General features: G+C 39.3%; 1 protein-coding gene across 2 annotated transcripts in view; it reads right to left on the reverse strand.

Moving 5' to 3' along the window:
* Positions 1-19,989, reverse strand: part of b4galt2 (UDP-Gal:betaGlcNAc beta 1,4- galactosyltransferase, polypeptide 2) — a 124,604-nt gene that overhangs the window by 48,671 nt on the left and 55,944 nt on the right. The gene's annotated exons all lie outside the window — the stretch shown is intronic.

The raw sequence follows: 19,989 nt of genomic DNA on the forward strand, positions 1-19,989 counted from the left end.
ACTAATTATTCATCCTTGAGCGCACAGCCTGGAGCTCGATAATACATCAGATCAGATCATATAAGGGTGTGAATTGCCTAGTAGCTTGCGATTGGATCAGTATCACGGTTCATAGGTCATGATTACCGATTGATCCCGATACGAACCTATAAGTCAATTATTGTGATTTTTAATTTTTTTTTACTCAAATTTAAAAAATACTAATCAATAAACTTGTACATGTACACTGTAAGATTTGTATGAAAATGTACTTCAGGCTTATAAACTGTGGTCCACCGTATTTAACAAACAAACAAATCAAATTTTAAGGCTTAATGTTCCATTCTTAATCCTAACTCTAATCAAGACATTTTGTTGAATATTTCCATCAAAAATTGATCTTTAAAAATCGATTCGGCTGCATATTGAATCGATACGAAAATTGTGCGCTGTAATATCGCGATATATTGCCGAATCGATTTTTTTTAACATAATAATAATAATACCATAGCAAATGCCAAATATGCCCTCTAGTGGATGGAATCGGCAGAGGTGCAATCTGATTGGATGCAGAGTAAAGTCTTGAAAAATCCAGTCAAGGAAGTGACAAATACACTCAATGGTGGCGTTGGAATCAAAATGACGCAGTCGTGCATACGGGGAAAATGAAACAAAGCATTTCATCACGTATTTAAAAGTCAGGAGAGTGGAAAGACAATGCGATAAAGTTGTTAAGAGGGACATTTTCCTTCGGGGCTATTTCTTGTATCCTGCCTTGATGGATTTGTGCATTAAAGCAGTGAAGTGCGCACGTGAGCGCGACTTAATAATCCACTTAGTATCGACGAGTTTGCCGTACGAGGCCTCGTCCAATCAACGCGCCGGAACGACCTGACGAGTGATCGACCCTAACCGAGTTACATGCTCTCTCGCGATGAAAAGAGTCCCAACTGCCCTCTTCATTCACCACCTTCATCCTGTCATTAGTTTTAGTGATATCCTGGAAAATCTTTCAAAAAAAAAAACGCACCCAGACATGCTCGAGTCTAGTGGTGGCACTTATCAAGCGATCCATTATTCCGAAAAGGTCATGACAAGAGTCCTATTGATTTTAAATGATAATAATGCAAGGTGGCAAAAGTGCCGTGGTCAAAGGAAGGGTGGAAACGAGCGGCGAGGTAGCTAGCTAGCTATTTTACCCGAGAGGAGATTAAGGGCAGAAAGAAAATGGTGCGCTCCAAATAAGTGGAGACTGTGAAGTGTAATACTGCAGTGTCTGGTACTACTAAGATTTGCATGTTCGAAGAAAACAGCTTTTATTTAAGAGGAGACTGAGGGCAGGAATAAAGGGAGCACTGTAGCAAAGCAGAGACTGTGGAGTATAGTATATCCGCATCCAGTGCCTAAGCAAAAGTCTAAGAAAGTTTATCTATCCTATCTATAAGAGGAAAAACTTTATTCAAAAGGAGATTAAGGGCGGTAAGAAAATAGAGCACTCCACCTAATTGGAGACTATGGGGTATACATTATAATGCACAGACACAGGGTAAGGAAGCTAACGTCTCCTATCCCAAAGAAGACAGATTTTATTCGAGAGGAGACTGAGGGCAAGAAACATGCAGTCAAGTTGTTTTCTTTTCTACCCTCTCCTGTATTCTTTTCTCTAGGGAGACACATTTTAAGAGGCTCAGAGCAGCAAGAAAATGGAGTACTGCAGCCACGTTGAGACTCCGGAGCGTAACACTGCAGCATCCAGTACAGGAGGCACAGCAACGGGGTAAGATAAAATCACCTGCATTTACTTTTCTATGGTAACAAATTTTGTCCAAGGAGAAAGAAAACGGGTGCTACAGCAAAGTGGAGAACGTGGAGTATAACACTGCAACATCCAGTGTTATTAAACATTAACAAAGGTCGGATCCTAACATCTCAGTCTCTAAGGAGATGGATTTTAATTGAGAGGAGACTGAGGAGACACACTTTACTGGAGAGGAGATTAAGGGCAGCAAGAAAACAGATTAAAAGGAGACTGTGGAGGATAACACTGCTCTGTCCAGCACTAAGGCAAAGCAACAGGATGTACAGTATCTAATTCTTTCACACTTTAGTCAAAAGGAGATGGGTAGCAAGAAAAGCGTTGCAGCTAAGAGGAGATTGTGGAGCATAATTGTTCAGTATCAAAAACCTAGCAGGGCTAAGATAATGCTAATAACTTCTCTTATGAGAAAAACAATTTTAGTGGAGAGAGCCAAATAAAAGGGAGTGCTGCAGCAAAGTGGAGACTGTGGCGCGCAACACTGCAGCTGCAACGCGCACATTCATCCTCTCCCCGGCTCTCCTCTGGACAGAGGCCAAAGATCCCAATCTTAATATTCCCTGTAAAATCCCAGAGAAGGCAACGTTTGGCTCGTCACTTCGAAGAGACGGCAGGCGCAAAGAGACTCCGGGCCGCCGCCGTTGATTAACGAGCAGGCTGTCGTGGCATCTCTACGGTCAGATGGCGTGCGGGCGAGCGGAGGACACGGCGAGGACACGGTGTCACGCCTCTCCAAGGAGGATCAACGCGTTTCAGTTCAAGTGACAATCTCGCACGTGCTCGACTGTACTTTGTGCTAAACTGGCTTGTGTGGCGCATGTGAGAGTGGCACTTGATTGACAGCATTACGGAGGGACTATTATTCGGACAGCGTTCAAAATCAGCAGGGTTCTTGCTTGCTCTTGTAAACAAAAACAGAAAAATAATAATAAAAAAATAAATAAAATAAAATAAAATAAAAAATATATATATAGAGAGAGAGAGAGCGAGAGAGAGAGAGAGCGAGAGCGCGAGAGCGAGAGAGAGAGCGAGAGCGCGAGAGCGAGAGCGAGAGCGCGAGAGCGAGAGCGAGAGCGAGAGCGAGAGAGAGCGAGAGAGAGAGAGAGAGAGAGAGAGAGAGAGAGAGAGAGAGAGAGAGAGAGAGAGAGAGAGAGAGAGAGAGAGAGAATTTTGTGTTAAGATGTATTTTTGCAATATAAGAAAAAATTATAATTTTGAGGAAAACCCTTTCTGGAAATTTGCTAGAAATACATTCGTATTTTGTGACCCCCCCCCCCCAAAAAAAGTTTAATTAATTGATTTAAAAAGATAATTTTTGCATAGATATAGTACAGTACAGTGTTCCCTTACTACTTCACGTTCTGGTAGTTGCTGCTTCACTCGATCGCGGTGTTTTCTTGCTATTTTTTAGTTAAACTACGCCAAAAAAAATCTTCTTTTTTTTTAGGTGAAATATGTTGTTTTTGCAGAAAAAAAATATGTTAAAAGGGCATTGCTTCACTCAGATCGTAATGTTGTTCAAATGTGACGTTGGGTTATTCAGAGCGTCCAAAACAGAGTACTGGAGCCCAGTGCGTCAGGCAGTAAAAAGTAGTAAAAAGATGAAGAACAAGCTGCTGGTTATAGGCTGTAGGGGTGTTAGAAAAAATTGATCCGGCAAAATATCGCGACATTACAGCGCGCAATTTTCGAATCGATTCGATATGCGGCCGAATCGATTTTTAAACATCAATTTTTTTATGGGACTATTCAACAAAACGTCTTACTTAGGGTTAGGATTCACACATTAAGCATGGAAGTATGTTATATTAATGAAACATTAAGCCTTAATATTTTATTTCAGTGCCTGTTTGTTAAATGCAGTGGCTCAGTTATAAGCCTGAATTTTCAGATAAATAAATACATTTTCATACAAATTTTACAGTGTACATGTACAAGTTTACTGATTTGTATTTTCTAAATTTGAGTAAAAAAAAACAATCGCAATTATCAATTTATAGATTCGCATCGGGATTAATCTGTATCAAATCGAATCGTGACCTATGAATCGTGATACGAATCGACAGGTACTGGGCAATTCACACCCCTAATAGGCTGCGTTCAGAAATTAACGTGAGTAGAGCATTCTCTGCCTCCCGCAGTACACGAAGATGGCAAAATGTCCGCTTAATAACTATGTTAAATAAAGTTTTTCATTTTAGTTTCAAAAGTCTTTACCAGAATCTTGGTGGATTAAGACTTTTTGGCTCAGTAAATCCTTATTTGGCTGTTGTTCTTCTTCGGAAGTACAAGGAAGTACAGCGCCATTATCGTTAAATAAAACAAACTGTTAATCTATTGTAAAATATGAAAACTATCTTTATTACTAATAAAAGTAGTTTTCGTTTACTTTTATTACTAATGAAAGTAGTTCTGATCTATTATTATAGATTGTACAACGTTACAACACTGTAAATCCTTGTACTTCCGGTGGAAGCTCTTCTTTGTCTTCCATTAAGTAGAAGAAGTAGTAGAAGAAGTAGCAGTAGTAGTAATAGTAGAAGAAGAAGTAGCAGTAGTAGAAGAAGAAGAAGAAGTAGCAGTAATAGTAGAAGAAGAAGTAGCAGTAGTAGTAGAAGAAGAAGAAGTAACAGTAATAGTAGAAGAAGTAGCAGTAGTAGAAGAAGAAAAAGAAGTAGCAGTAATAGTAGAAGAAGAAGTAGCAGTAGTAGTAGAAGAAGAAGTAGCAGTAATAGTAGAAGAAGTAGCAGTAGTAGAAGAAGTAGCAGTAATAGTAGAAGAAGAAGTAGTCGTAGTAGTAGAAGAAGAAGAAGCAGCAGTAATAGTAGAAGAAGAAGTAGCAGTAGTAGAAGAAGTAGCAGTAATAGTAGAAGAAGAAGTAGCAGTAGTTGAAGAAGCAGTAATAGTAGAAGAACTAGCAGTAGTAGAAGAAGAAGTAGCAGTAATAGTAGAAGAAGCAGTAATAGTAGAAGAAGAAGTAGCAGTAATAGTAGAAGAAGAAGTAGCAGTAGTAGTAGAAGAAGAAGTAGCAGTAGTAGAAGAAGAAGAAGTAGCAGTAATAGTAGAAGAAGAAGTAGCAGTAGTAGAAGAAGAAGCAATAATAGTAGAAGAAGAAGTAGCAGCAGTAGTAGAAGAAGAAGTAGCAGTAATAGTAGAATAAGTAGCAGTAGTAGAAGAAGAAGAAGCAGTAATAGTAGAAGAAGAAGTAGCAGGTATCAGTATTGGGCCAATACCCGGCCTTATTTCAAGGTATTGGTACTGGCGACTGCATCCAATAGTGGGCTGCCCTCTTATGGCCGTTTTACGATCATGAATTGGAAATTAGAAGGATACAAATTGATTATTTTCATTCAATTTGAAGGAAAATGCCATATTGAGATATATATCACTGTTTTTAGGGGAAATTTAACTCATTCACTGCCATTGACGGCTATAGACGTCAAAAATTCATTTGAACTATTTCTATTAGTTTAACTTTTTTTCCCCACTTTTGTTAACAAGAATATGAAAAAAAAATGTTTACAACATATATTTGTGATTAATCGGGAGTTAATTATTGAAGTCATGGAATTAATTACAATTAAAACATTTAATCGCCTGACGCGATAAAAAAAAGAGATTAGTAAAAATTAGGGGCGTCAGGCGATAATAATAATTGCATGACTTCACTAGTTAACTCACGATTAATCGCAAATTTGATATCTCTTGTTTTTTACGTCTATAGCCGTCAATGGCAATGAATGAGTTAATATATCAAAACTACTAGTGATATGAGTGACAACTCAAGAATTGAGTACTTGTACTGATATCGATCTGAAGAAAAACAAGTGGTGTCGAACATCCCTTTATAAAATAATACTAAAATTAAAAAAATGTAAATGTATTATTTGCAATATGTTAAAATGTAATGAAATGCATACTTTTATTGTCAAGTAAAATTCTGTATATCGAGTATTAGTATACCAACTTCAACTTCTAATAGACAATTATAATAACAAAGCGCTAATAGGAGATCGTAATTATTTAATTGATCCGGTTCAATCAATAACTTCCCAAATGATTTTGCAGACGTTATTTAATTGTCATGTATGCAATCAAAAACAACATTTCCTTTCTTTTCAGCTTTTATCAGTCTTTCATCTGCTTTCTTCGATTGTCCAACGCGGCTTTCACGGCCTTCTATCCTCTTAAAATCATTAGTCTTTGCCGCCTTGAGTGTAACGCGTATGTGTGTGCGCACATTTGCTAGATGTGAGGATTAGCGCAATCCGAGTATCTTTCAGTCACGACATCCCGAAGTGTGTGCGTGCGTGCGTGCGTTTATGTGTGTGCGTTTTTTTGTGTGCGCAGGAGCTGCAATACGAGATAAAGAGTTAAAAGCGTGACGGTCCTTCGACTGCCCACAAACAGCAAAAGGACAAAAAGGGCGACCGACACTCAATAACCACTGATAAGAACGTTGACTCCTTTTTGTGTACATGTTATCTGAATGTGGAAAGCCGCAATGGCCGTGATTGTTTTATTTTGAAAGGGTTGCATTATGACCACTTGGGCCATATTGTGAGCAGCCAGCTTTACACCAGAAGACCCATTACCTATTCTTTGGTTATGAGCACACTTCTGGAACCCTGTGGTCATGTGGACATCACAAGCATTTAACAGAAAAAGGGGTGTGCCCCAAAAAATCAATTCTCATAAGAATTCTCATTTAGTACGATTCAGAATCGATTTTAAATGTCCCCAAATCGATTTTATTTAATTGATTTTCTACTGTCTTCCCTTTGTTTGTGCGTGCTTTTATTGGGAGCGCTGTTCCTATTGTACTCGATTTGGCCACTTGGGGGCAGTGTGGTTCCACGCGGTCTGATACACTGTTAAGTTGTAACCACATTAGAGAGAAGGAAAAAGTCACAATCAAGTTATTCCAATAAAAGTTGTTGTTTTTTTTTGCAGCGTGGAGCCGTTCTTTTGAGTGATAAAAGTGCCGCGAGTAGCTCGCTAATTAGCATTAGCGAGTCAGACTGAAGTAGATCCTTACAATTGAAGCAAAAATCATTGTCAATCAAATCATTGTAAACAATGGAAAATCGATTCTGAATCGAATCGCAGACCCAAATATCGAAATCGAATCATGAGACATTAAAAGATTCCCCACCCCTAATAGCCATGAGCCTTTTGTCATCAAAGCAGCTGTAAAAAAAAAAAAAAGACAAAAAAAGACAAACACTCGGTCCATTTCATCTGTGCTTGGTTTAACAAACACGAGAGTCTTAAAAGCTCCTAATGGCGTGAATCCATGGGAACAGTATGTTCGCTGATGTACGACGACGGCTGCGGCGGCGGCGGCGGCGGGCACGAAACGGAACGAGAACGCGTGTAAGGTGGCGGGAGGAAGCGGGGGAGGGCGTGAAGGAAAGGAAGAAAGAAGGGAAGGAGTGCGGATGGATGAGTGGCACTTTTGAGATACGCAAGCTAATGAAGAGGCAAGACGGGCGCAGCCACGCCAGCTGCGACGCCCCCGAGAAGAAGAAAAGCGAGTTGATGGTAATTGTTTTGAATTTGCTTTGTTGCCACACATCAAGTAAGGCGGATAAAGTGTACGTTCATTTCAAAACAGCAGCTGTTGTATGATGACCAGACACTGAAATTAACATCCTTTTTCTTTTCTTTTTTTTAATAAACACCAGCATTAGTAACGGTTAAGTCTGTCATTTTCTGAGTCAAAATGTTATCTCAAACTATTCAGTTGATGATATAAAAAAAATAAAAGTTAAAACTGCATGTCCAGCATATTTTATCGTTTTAAAGCTGCCCTATGAAACGATTTGCCCAAAAATATCTTTACAATAGCCTTTTTATTCATTTTCAATTTATTATGATTTTTTTTTTAATTAGATTAACACCTTAGCTGTTCATAACGGGAACTCCTGCAAGTCTGTGGCCAATAGTTTTCAAGCAGGATTTGGGTTTGAATTTTCTGCGGACGTCATGTGTGCATTGTTTATGTGAAGAAGGAAAAATGCAGTTAAATTTTTGGCACAGGTGGCAATAGTGATTCGAAATTCCATTTTCTGTGTTGTAGCAGCATTTAAAATAATTGTTGCGACCCACAATGTGTTACTCGCATGATTGTTTTAGTGTCACAATTCTCTCCACTGCTCCACTCTGCCAGTCAGCCACGCCCACCTCATTACCCGCTCAACTCACCTGGGCGCACAGCTGTTTCTAATCTGTTTCTAATCAGCCACTCTTTCTCACTCTTCGCCCAGCTGTAACCCGCAAGAAGAATTTGACAAACGGTTTGATGATGGATTTCAATAAGAATTGCAAGAAATGGATGAAGCATTTGATGTTTATGAAGAATTTGAATTTGTAAAAATTTGCATTTGAAGAAGAATTTGAAATTGAAGAAATTGAAGGAGACTAAGAATTTGAATAATTTGACAATTTCATTAAGAATTTCAATAAGAAATGGAAGGAAATGATGAAGCATTTGATGATTATGAAGAATTTGAATTTGAAGAATTTGAAATGGAAGAATTTGAATTAGAAAAATTTGAAAAAATAATTTGATTAAGCTTTCTGGCACTTTCGCTTGTTAACAGGTCAGTTTTGACCCGTGTCTTAGATCAGCCATAAAATACCCTAAAATTTTTTATTTATCATCCAATTTGTTTTTGGAATTTGAAAATTAAAAAAAAAATCAAGAATTTGAAGAAGAATTTGAAATTGAATAATTTGAAGTAGACTAATAATTCGATTTTGAAAAATGTGACAAATTTCAATAAGAATTTGAAATTTATGAATTTGATGATTATTAAGAATTTGAAATTGAAGAATTTCAAAAATCAAAAAACTTGAAAAAAATAATATGATTAAGTTGAATTTGAATAAATTGAATTTGAAGTAGACTATAGTCTACTTAGTATATATATATATATAATTTAAATTTATATATATATTTTTTATATTATGTATTTATATAATTTAAATATAATTTGAAAAATTTACAATTTGATGAAGTTGAATTTGAAGAATTCAAATTTGAAGAATTCAAATTTGAAGAATTTGACAAAGAATTTGATTAAGAGTTTAAATTTGAAAAGTTTGAACAATTTGAATTTGAAGAAGAAGAAAAAACACTTTGCCTTGGCCTTTTCTGCTTTCTGTGTGCCTGTCCCCGTGGCTGGTTGGTGGGATCAGTCCCTGTTGGAATATTACATGTCCAGGCCCTGGAACCCTTCCCAAGTCTACAGAGACTCTTGGTCTGCACTTGATTTTGAACTGTCTTTCTAATAGCCTGTTTTCTGGAACTGTCACGTCGGACATTAGAAGTCATTACCAACAACCAGAGTGATTTGATGAACTGCGTTTGGGTTCGACTCTCACCAGTGACAGTATTTATGCCGAATTCCTTTCCTGACGCAACCAGAGGCAGCCGAACAACTTGCTATATGTAATTACTAGGGCTGTCACGATCGTATATTTTTAGATTCTATTGAATAATCCGACTAAATTTCATATTGCGCTGACGTGTATTACAAACCATTTTTCCCCCAAATAACTAATTTGCTCCCAAAAACGGATAAAAACCTTCTATTTTAAATATTGCCATGGTCCCAAAAATGTTTGTTTTTTTTACTCTATACAAAAGGCTTTGATGCAGCCTCTGACCTGAAGAGGTCGCTTAAAGCAATGGTAGTTATTACAAAAACGGCCACCAGGTGGCAGCAGAGTATAAGAGATCAACCAAGGCCATGTTGCAACAAGCTCTTTTTCCCAGTGTTTGAACAGATTTGTGAATAATGATGAAACTTAAGATATATTCCAATGCTAATTGCTGCAAAACGGAAATCGATAGAAATATACTTTTTCTTCCTGATGAAAGAAAAGACTCTAATCTTTCTTATAGCAATAGAACAAAATATTCTGTGAGCCTTGCAAAATCAGTCAAAATCCAGTAAAACAGATGGGAGTGAAGTGGGTTGCTTCAGTGAAAATGATTGGGAGTGAACAAGTTAATGTTTATTAGCAAATTGTTGTTATTTATTTCTAAGTGATTACTCGATTACTAAAACAATTGTCAATTAATTTGGTAATCGATTAATTGTCGCTTATATGATAAAAGGGGCCCGACTCTGGGCAGTGGCTTTTTATTTGGGAATCAAACTTGAGTCGTTTCCACAGCGCCAACACTGCTTTGTGTTTTTAGTTGTGCAAGAAGAAAAGCAGATGTTCTAGTTTTGACAGAACCTTGTGTTCAGTTTAAAAAAAAAAGAGCAATAATTATAAGTAATCAATTGTGGGTTATTTTGGTTGATTAGCTTGGGATGAAATGAATCCAAGTCATCAAGGCACAGCAGGCCTAGTAAAGCACAGCCTCATCGCTGACTGCCCTGACTGCCCTGTCCAGCTGGCATTGCGATGCGATGGCTGGCGCGCGCGCACACGCACTCGCACACAATACAATGTCACCCCTAAACCGCTCATGGCCAATAAGGAAGCGCATATGCATCATATAAGGATTTTGCTGTTAGGTCGTTTCCTAGCATATACTTATTTTCTGTGGTCCTCGATGTATCAGTCCAAAAAGCTCAAACTCTGCTGTGAACGTTCAAAATTTCACAAGGCATCTAATGTAGAAATGTTGTTGTTAAGCACACAAAACAGCAAGGATTTTAGCACTTCCAAAAAAATAACCCAGCCGACTTTGCAGTTTGGAAAACAGCAAAAAGCACGCTTTTCAGAAAGCCATCCACACTTCAAGCGCGTTCGCCTCGCTCCAGCGCGGCTGACATCTGAACTCTCGGGGGGGGGGGGGGGGGCTGTCAAAGGAGGAGGGGGTTCTTTTTTTTTTGCACCGGCGTACTCATCAAGGAGCGCGGCCAACCTCACCTGTCTTCATCCCGCTTTGCTTTAATCTCCCTTTCCCCCTTTATTCCAGATTTTTTTTTCCCCCTCTGATGTCATCTGTCCTGTCACTATCAAAGGTAGGCTTGAGAAAAGCGTACTTTTCCACAAACATTCACCAGGCCACAACATTAGGTACACCGAAAACAATGTAACAAGGTAACTACTGAGCAATTGCTGATATGGCCACTAATGGACAATGTGCACCAATTAGTTATGTGCCATCCACTTAAGTTGAATAAATAGACACCCCCTTGTACCATAGTCCCATCCCACTATTACAAGATATGTCCTAATTAGTCAGATACATAATCATTAGGTGTGTGCCCCAAATTATTATTATTTTTTTTTAAATCTATTCTCATAAGGATCGCGATTCTCATTTACTACGATTCAGAATAAAATTTAAATGTCCCAAAATCGATTTTATTTAAATTATTTTATACTGTCTTGCCTTTGTCTGTGTGTGCCTTTATTAGGAGCGCTGTTCATATTGTACCCAGTTTGGCCACTGCGGGGCAGTGTGGTTCCACGCGGTCTGATACACTGTTAAGTTGTAGCCACATTAGAGGGTAGAAAGAAAAAGTCACGATCATGTTTATCCAATAAAGGTTGGGTTTTTTTGCAGTGTGGAGACGTTCTTTTGAGTATAAAAGTGCCGCGAGTGGCGCGCTAATTAGCATTAGCGAGTCAGACTGGAGTAGATCATTACAATTCCTTGCACATCTATAGATTGAGGCAAAAATCATTGTCAATCAAATCATTTTTGAATAAAAAATCGTTCTTAATCGAAAATCGATTCTGAATCGAATCGCAGGCCCAAAAATCTCAATTAAATCGAATTGTGAGACATTCAAAGATTCCCACCCCTAATAATCATCACTTAAGAAAAATAAACACCTGACTTAAATACATTCTTTTTCTCAGACACTTCTGTCCCAATTACTGGTTTGTTCAAGATCGCCGTTGATGAATGATATATGAACAAAATGCATTAAATCGCTGTGGCTAAAAATCCAATGTATCATCCAATCCAGGTATAAAGTGTTTTGCTAGCCAGATTGAGGCAAATGAAAAAGGAGTCTGTAATTTTGCTCCCATAGAAAGTGATATATTCACAGAGCAAAAAAAAGCTGTAATGTTCTTGAACAGGCCTCCCAGTGAGAAAGTAATTAGAGCATGCGCCGCATAAATGACGCAGCGAGTGCTAAGTGACCTTCCTGGTGGGGTAAGAAGCGCGGAGGCTAATGGGTTTAAATATCAGACGGCAAGTCTTGCTTCCATCCACGCAGCAGCGGCGGAACGCGTCAATTGGTTTCAGAATGACGTACAGGAAGTAAAGTTTATAAATGAATGCACACGAAATGAAAATATTTCTATTCTGTGTGGGTAGGGAGCAAGATTTAACGTGAAGAGAAAAAACAATAATGGACGGCTATTGTGCCACAAACTATGGTCCCAAAAGAGTTAAGTATCATTTCAAACTCATATTACCCTTAAAAGATTATTTTATTTCTCTGGCAAAGCTTGTCTCTCAGTAGAATTGTACAACTTCAACATACATCTTTGAGTCCAATTCCTATTTATATAAGATTTTAGTGCCATTTTGTGGTATGTTGACGCACAAAAAAACATGAATACAGTTTTTCAGCAAATACTGGGGACAAAAACATAAATTTGAGTTGTAGGATGGTGTATTAAGGCCACGTATATATTTCTATATACAATATAATTTTGTAAGTTTTGTCTTGAAAATGTGTGTTTTTTTTTTTTTTTTGCAAATTTGCCACTTTTCTCGTGAATTTGTGTTTTTTTTCCCCTTTTTTCTCACTTTATAATGTCGCAAATATTCGGGGGGGGGGGGGGGTTCTTGGAAATGTGTTGATATTTTTCTTGAAATTTTGCAATTTTATAATTTCGCAAATATTTGAGGTTTTTTTTCTCGGATTATTAGCCCCACTCTAAAAAATGAAATACATAAATTATCATATGTGGCCCTAATATGGCGCCGCAGAATTCCAGCTTTTATATTATTTATTTTTAAACTCTTGTTTTGAAGCCACTCACTTTTCAGGTGAGCAAAAGTATTGGGACATGTGACGGATGGCTGATTCTAGTTGCTCAGGTGTTACCCTTTCGGATCGATTGGTTAAACATTAGATCATGCTCGTTTTTGCCTTCGGGTTTCATTTAAAACTGCATCTGCCGATACGCAAACATGAGGAACATAGAGCTGTCTAAAGGAGAAAAGCAAAAGGGAAACTGAAACATGCATCGGATTCAAGGATTTTACATTTGAATGTGAAATGACTCGATTCAGGGCCGATTTGAGCAAGACTAGAAAACCTAAAGACATTTGATCTTAAAACATAATGTGTCATAGAAATTATCTCATTCACTGCCATAAATTAATTTAAATAAAAAAGGTTATTAACTCATTCACTGCCATTGACGGCTATAGACGTCATAAATTCATTTTAACTATTTCTATTAGTTTAACATTTTTTTCCACTTTTGTTAACAAGAGTATGAAAACCTAGAACAATTTTTTTGCACATTTAGAACAGATATAAAAAGTGTGATTAATCGTGAGTTAACTAGTGAAGTCATTTGTTTAATTACGATAAAAAATGAATCACCTGACACCCCAAAATTTTAATAATCTTTTCTTTTAAAAAATAAAAAAATAAATAATTGTATATATTTTTCGCCCCAATTTTTAATAATCTTTTTTTTTTAAGAAAAGATTATTAAAAAATTAGGGGCATCAGGCGATTACCATATTTAATCGTAATTAATCGCATGACTTCACTAGTTAACTCACGATTAATCACAAATGTTATATCTGTTCTAATACAATAAAAAAAATCTAGGTTTTCATGCTCTTGTTAACAAAAGTGGGAAAAATTTTAAACTAATAGAAATAGTTCAAATGAATTTTTGATGTCTATAGCCGTCAATGGCAGTGAATGAGTTAAAAATTAGGGGGGGGGGCAGGCGATTAAAAATTGTAATTTTAATTAATCGCATGACTTCACTAGTTAACTCACGATTAATCACAAATTTTATAACTGTTCTAAATGTACAAAAAAAATGTGGGTTTTCATACTCTTGTTAACTTTTTGACGTCTATAGCCGTCAATGGCAGTGAATGAGTTATAATAAAAGGCCATTCAAAGGCCTGCAGGCAGTAAAACTTGCACCCCCATTTTGAGTCTGCCGCAGCCGTCGAGGTAAACAAAGGCAGGACGAACAATCAGGGGAATGCAAACACACCTTGGGAGCTTTCACAACACCTTCCCAAAGTTCAATTACACAACCACTGACTCACAAAATATCATTATTCAAGTTGAAAATCTGCTTTTCCGCACAAACAACAATCTCAAAATGAATAGAGGAGAGCATAACGGAACTGATTTACATGCCAGAACACACGCAGATAATCACGTGACAAAAATCTCTGCTGGAAATAAAGTGTCTCCTCCATAATGAAGATGACTAAAGTCTTTGGGGGAATAATTAATGTGGATTAATTATAATACTGCTGATGATGACAGTGGACAAAGAGTAATTGCAAGGCGTCTGTTGTGGGCGAACGTAATTTTACACTGTTGCTGTGTAGCAAGAATTAAAAACGCTGATGGGTTGTCATTATTTTTTATTTTGTAGCCTTTGAAAGACGAGTCTGTTTACATAATAGTTTTATTGGGGGGAAAAGAGTAAAATAATTTCTACAACAGACACTTTAAGAGATATTTGTAAGAGTTAATGGGTCATTAATATGCGGACTGGAAATTGATGACCATATTAGTGGCGAGGCACTCTTGCAGAAAACTCGATTTGAGTGAGTTTCTAACACAGTGTCACGGTTTTCTGGTAGAGTCTGAGATGTGGACCCAAAAGAAAGGAGGCAATTGTGAGACGACGTGACTGGACTGGACTTGACGTGACTGGACTGGACTGGACAGGAAGTGACGTGAATTGAATTGACTTGGCGTGACTGGGCTTGGTGTAGCTGGACTTGCCCTTGACTAGACTTGTACTTGAGTGACTGGACGAGACCGGAACAGACTTGGCGTGACAGATGAAGAGGGTCTTGTGCCCAGATTTAGTCATAACTGTTTTAATTTTCCTTATTTCCTCAGTAAAGCTTTGTGAGTGTTATCGCAATTTCTGCCAACTGTCTGTAATCAATGATGTTTTTAAAGTCTTATCTCATGTCCGGTGAACTCCAGGTGGGCTGTTTGGTGGGGGCTTTGTGGTACCGCCCTTCAAGATAGTATAAGAAGTTTGTAAGTGTCTGTAATCGGGGCACTTGTGAGAGGCTGCAGCCTCCATCTGGAACTCACTTGTGCCCGGAATATTCTGTAAAAATAAAACCTTCGAAGGAACTGTTCACCGATCTCCAGCCTGCATTCGGATAACCAACATTCTCACTACCCGAAAGAAAACAAACACGCGGGAGAAAAATATTATTTTCTTCAACACAGACGAGATGAGACTGGACTTGACCGTGGCGTGAAGTGGCTGTGACATGACTTTGGCTTGATTTTGCCATGAGACGAAACACGGACACCGACGACAATGCTCCCGCACGGACTGAACCAAGACAGCGGACTAAGGCCCCGCCCACACGAAAGTCAGTTTCAATGTATCCTCACAAGTTTCTTACCATTTAGGCCGTTCGTCCACACGATGGCGCGGTTTCGCAGCTTGAAACCGATCACTTTTGAAAGCGGGCTCCAGAGTGGAAAGATTTCAAAACGCGCCCCGTACGCGTCCGTCTGGACACCATAAGCAGAATACTCCCCCAGTGATGACGTAATGGACGCAGCTCGATGACGACGCATTGTCGCATGCGCCAAATCTCGCGTGACTGTGCGCGAACCGTCCGTCTGTCAACAACAACGGCGGATAGCCGTGGCGTAGTCGTTTTGCGCAGCCTCCTTAGCTTGTTTATGCTTTTGCAGCAAAATATTTTGCTTCTTTATTCCCACGTTCGACAAGCGGTGTCGGATTTGAATCACCCGCCATTGTCACTTCTCCCGTGTTCGCCTTTTTCATGTTGTTTTGATACATTAAAGCCATGTTTGTTCTGTAGATTGCAATAAAGTTAGAAAAAAAGTGTTCGTCTTCTTCGCTGATTCTTCTTCTACGTTTTCCGTTAACTCCCTTGTGGCTGTGCTACAGCGCCACTCCAGACTTGGCATATACATTACAGCCATTAAACGTCCTCGGTGTCTTTTGTCGGACACACGCAAGTCTTGAAATGCTTTTTTGTGTACGAGATTTTTTTGAGGAACGAAGCCGGCTTTGCTTCCGTCTGGACGGGGCCTAAATACACCCACACTGATTGATTCAACAAGACACACCTGGGTGAGAAACAAAGTGGCTGAGGGCACTGATTGGTCAACACACTGGGAAGGGAAGACACACACAGGTGGAGGCGGTTACACATGACGAGACAAGGGGAGAAACAGGGAACGCATAACAAAACACTGATCACACAGACAAAAGACACCCAGTAAACAAAACAACAACCCCACAGAACGGAAACATAACACAGGTTGTCCTTGGGGCTAACTAGCATCCGCAGGCACCATTTTTATTTTAGGGCAATGCAAATTAACCCAGAGCATGAAGGCATTCTTTCATCTTGCTCACTCTCTCCTCGGTACGTAACTGCTTACTAAGAAGGAGAAGAGAAAAAAAACTTAATTGGAGGCAACAAAGTAGCCAGTCATACTGTGCCCTGCTTAGACGTCCCCTCAAAAAAAAAGAAAATAAATTAGAGCTCATTACCGGTGACAGCCAGTACAGTATTAGTGGTTATTGAAACCTTCACTTTTTCAAACCACGGTAAACCGTCAAACCGGTAGCCGGCCAACGCCTAGTTGTGACTGTCCCTTAAATGGGAAATCCTCTTTGCACACTTTGATCACTTAGAACCAGTCAAGAAGACCAAAAACTGTGGCCCGGTGGGTGGTGTCTGGTCGGTGCTGGATTTCACTTTCCTTTCTTTTTTTTGGTCCTTCCTCGGGTCTCCTGACGGCCTCACGGCTCTGGCTGGGTTCTGAAGTGTTCGGTTTAGGTGAACGGTATGGGATTTTTTAATAGCACGCACACACGCACATGCACATACACATTCTCACCCGCATACAAAATAAAAATTTATAAAAATATATATATATCAAAAAAAATTATAAAAAAAAGGAGAGCAATGATGATGACATGTCAAATCGGTAAAATTACCGAATGAACAATACTGAGCTCTCCAGAAAAAAGAAAAAGAAAAAAAAAAGACCAAAAACTTGGTACTGTATGGGCGTGGCCATGTCCTGGCACCGTAACGTAACTTGCAGCAAAACGCTGTTCAAGCGCGTCGCTGTAATGATGACGGACTATCTTGCATGTGCGTTAGCCGGCTAACAAGCTAATTAGCAAGAGAAAGTGGGGTGGGCAAACGTTACGACTCGACACTTCCACTTTTTATTGCGTTTATGCCATCAGAGCCCAGTGGTGAGCAAAATGTGGAAGTTGGATGAAGGTTTCTGAAAGCAGACACACACACACACACACACACACACACACACACACACACACACACACACAGAAGCTCAACTGGGAGCTGATTAAACTGATCTAACAAACTGCACTTTTGCCTCCCCGCTGGGTTGAAAGCTCCCGACAAGCCGAGGTCTATCTGACTCCAACGACACCGCGGCCATTTATTTCTACTTCGCCGCCGCTTTAAAAAGGTCCCGGAAGGAGGCAGTGGGGGAAGGACGGTTTGAAAGGTTGAAAAATAGATTGCCGAGAGAGGACATCGAGTCAGACACGGGGCAGAGTTTAGAGCGGCGAGGAGAAAAAACAAAAGAGGCAACCGGAGAGGGGAGATCATCGGTATTGATCCAAAAGTCATCTTCTGCTGTCTTACAGTGTGCTACGTTCCAGAAAACTTGGAAATCAGACATTTCTGACATGTGACAAAGAAGAGTGAACAGGACTATTATTATTTACTTTTTACTGAGTTGTTATTTCTGTTGTATTTTTTGATTGTGCTGGAGTGTAGCAATTAAGGCTGAATAATTAATTAGGGATAGACCAATAGGGTTTTTTTCAGGAATGATACAGATTATTAATAGCCAATGAGACCATAACCAATAAGAGCTGTCTTAAAGGGGAAGTCAACCCAATAATAAGTTCTATGCAGCCCCACTAGTCTAAATACGGGATTTTGGTTAATATTGTGTTCATGGAAAATGGGTCGGTGCTGGATTTCACTTTCCTTTCTTTTCTTTGGTCCTTCCTCGGGTCTCCTGACGGCCTCACGACTCTGGCTGGAAGTGTTCGGTTTAGGTGAACGGTATGGGATTTTTTAATAGGTTTTAGGTGAACTAATGAATACAGACACACTCACACGCACGCACGCACATACACATACAAAATAAAATTAAAAAAAGAGAGAGCAATGATGATGACATGTCAAATCGGTAAAATTACCGAATGAACAATACTGAGCTCTCCGGAAAAAAATGAAAAAAAATGAAAATGAAAATGGGTAAAGCAGCAAAATCCAGCATTTATCATTATCAGATGGCGGCCATTTTGCCACTTGCTGTGGAGTGACAATGACATTACAGTTGCTCAGGTGTCAGGAAACAACCAATCACAGCTCAGCTTCAGAAAACAGGTGAGCTGTGTTTGGTTGTTGCCTGAGTCCTGACCAACTGTGATGTCATCTTCAGTCGACAGCAAGTGGCAAAATGGCCGCCCCATTAAAATGGATAAAAACGGCTGATTTTGCCGCATAACTCATATTCCACAAATATAATATTAATAAGAATGTCATGTTTAGACGAGTGAGGTCACATATAACATGTTATTGTCAAGAAATATTTATGGTTACATTACAGCGATTCTATGACACGCCCATGTGATGTCACATGGGTCAGTTTTTTTTTTTTTTTTTTTTTTACTGTGGCTTATTTGTAGTTATTCACTTCATTACTATTGTGCACTTTGGTGGTTGTGAAGTAGGGCTTGTGTGTTTCTATTAAACTATTTCTCATTGTTGCATTAGGCGGGCCGAAGCTCCTTGTGCATTGAGCTACAGCAGGTTGCGTCTTTGCTTGACAGCAAACCCTCAGGCTTGATGTTGTTTGCATAAGCCTACATTGAGATGACATGCGAAGGCTTTACTCCTCCTTTCCCATCTAGGGCTTTGCATGTAGTCTTGAATTCAATCTTAGTGAACGCAAACAGCATTAGGGCAGTGTGTCGACAAAAGCTTGGCCTTCATCTTGGATTTTCAGAAAAGAAAAAGCAAGTCTGCTGAATAAAACATTTCACATGGCTGCACGGAAAAAGGGAAAAATCTGAATGTGATGATGCATCACATTTGCTGACATGGCTGATATTTAAAATGCCAGAAATACATCACTCCATGTCCCGTAAAACCGCATGGTGACACCTTTGTGGTTTGTCATGGGGCTTTTTGAAGAACAGCCTGTCTTGAAAGGAGGCCGTTGACGTGTATTGTGGGGAAAAAAGGACAACGTCTTAAAAATAGCATGTATGGATGTTGTTGCAGGACCGGAGGGACGGCAGCAGGGAGATGAAGGCCACTTCAGCATCTCGCAAACAATCGGAAGTGAAACGTTTGCATGAAAGTGGCATCAACGTTTTACTGCTGATAAACAAAGAACAAACGTTCACGTGACGGAAAGACTGAAATCTTTGATAAATGGTGAACATGCAAGGAAGATTTGATGGGTGGACGGACAGACGGAAGAATGGCTGATACAAGGTGGATGGATGGATTATCTTCATTGATTTGTGATAGGTAAGATAGATGGTTGGGGATATGGATGGGCGGACTGACTGACTGGTTGGAAAGAGATTGTTGGGCATATGGATGGATGAGTGATTGGATGGACAGATGTGCATTTCATGGGTGGATGGGTGGAGGATGACTGATAATAGGATGGATGGATGGATGGACGGACAGATGGACAGACAGACAGATGTGCATTTCATGGGTGGATGGGTGGAGGATGACTGATTATTGGGTGGGTGGATGGATGGATGGTAGGTAAAATAGATGTTCAGGCATGATGAGATAAGGATTCATTGATGATTGAATGGATGGATGGATGATGACTGATAATAGGATGGATGGACGGACAGATGGACAGACAGACAGATGTGCATTTCATGGGTGGATGGGTGGAGGATGATTGATTATTGGGTGTATGGATGGATGGATGATGACTGATAATAGG

Source organism: Vanacampus margaritifer, chromosome 2, assembly GCF_051991255.1.
Source record: "Vanacampus margaritifer isolate UIUO_Vmar chromosome 2, RoL_Vmar_1.0, whole genome shotgun sequence".
NCBI classification, from domain to species: Eukaryota; Metazoa; Chordata; class Actinopteri; order Syngnathiformes; family Syngnathidae; genus Vanacampus; species Vanacampus margaritifer.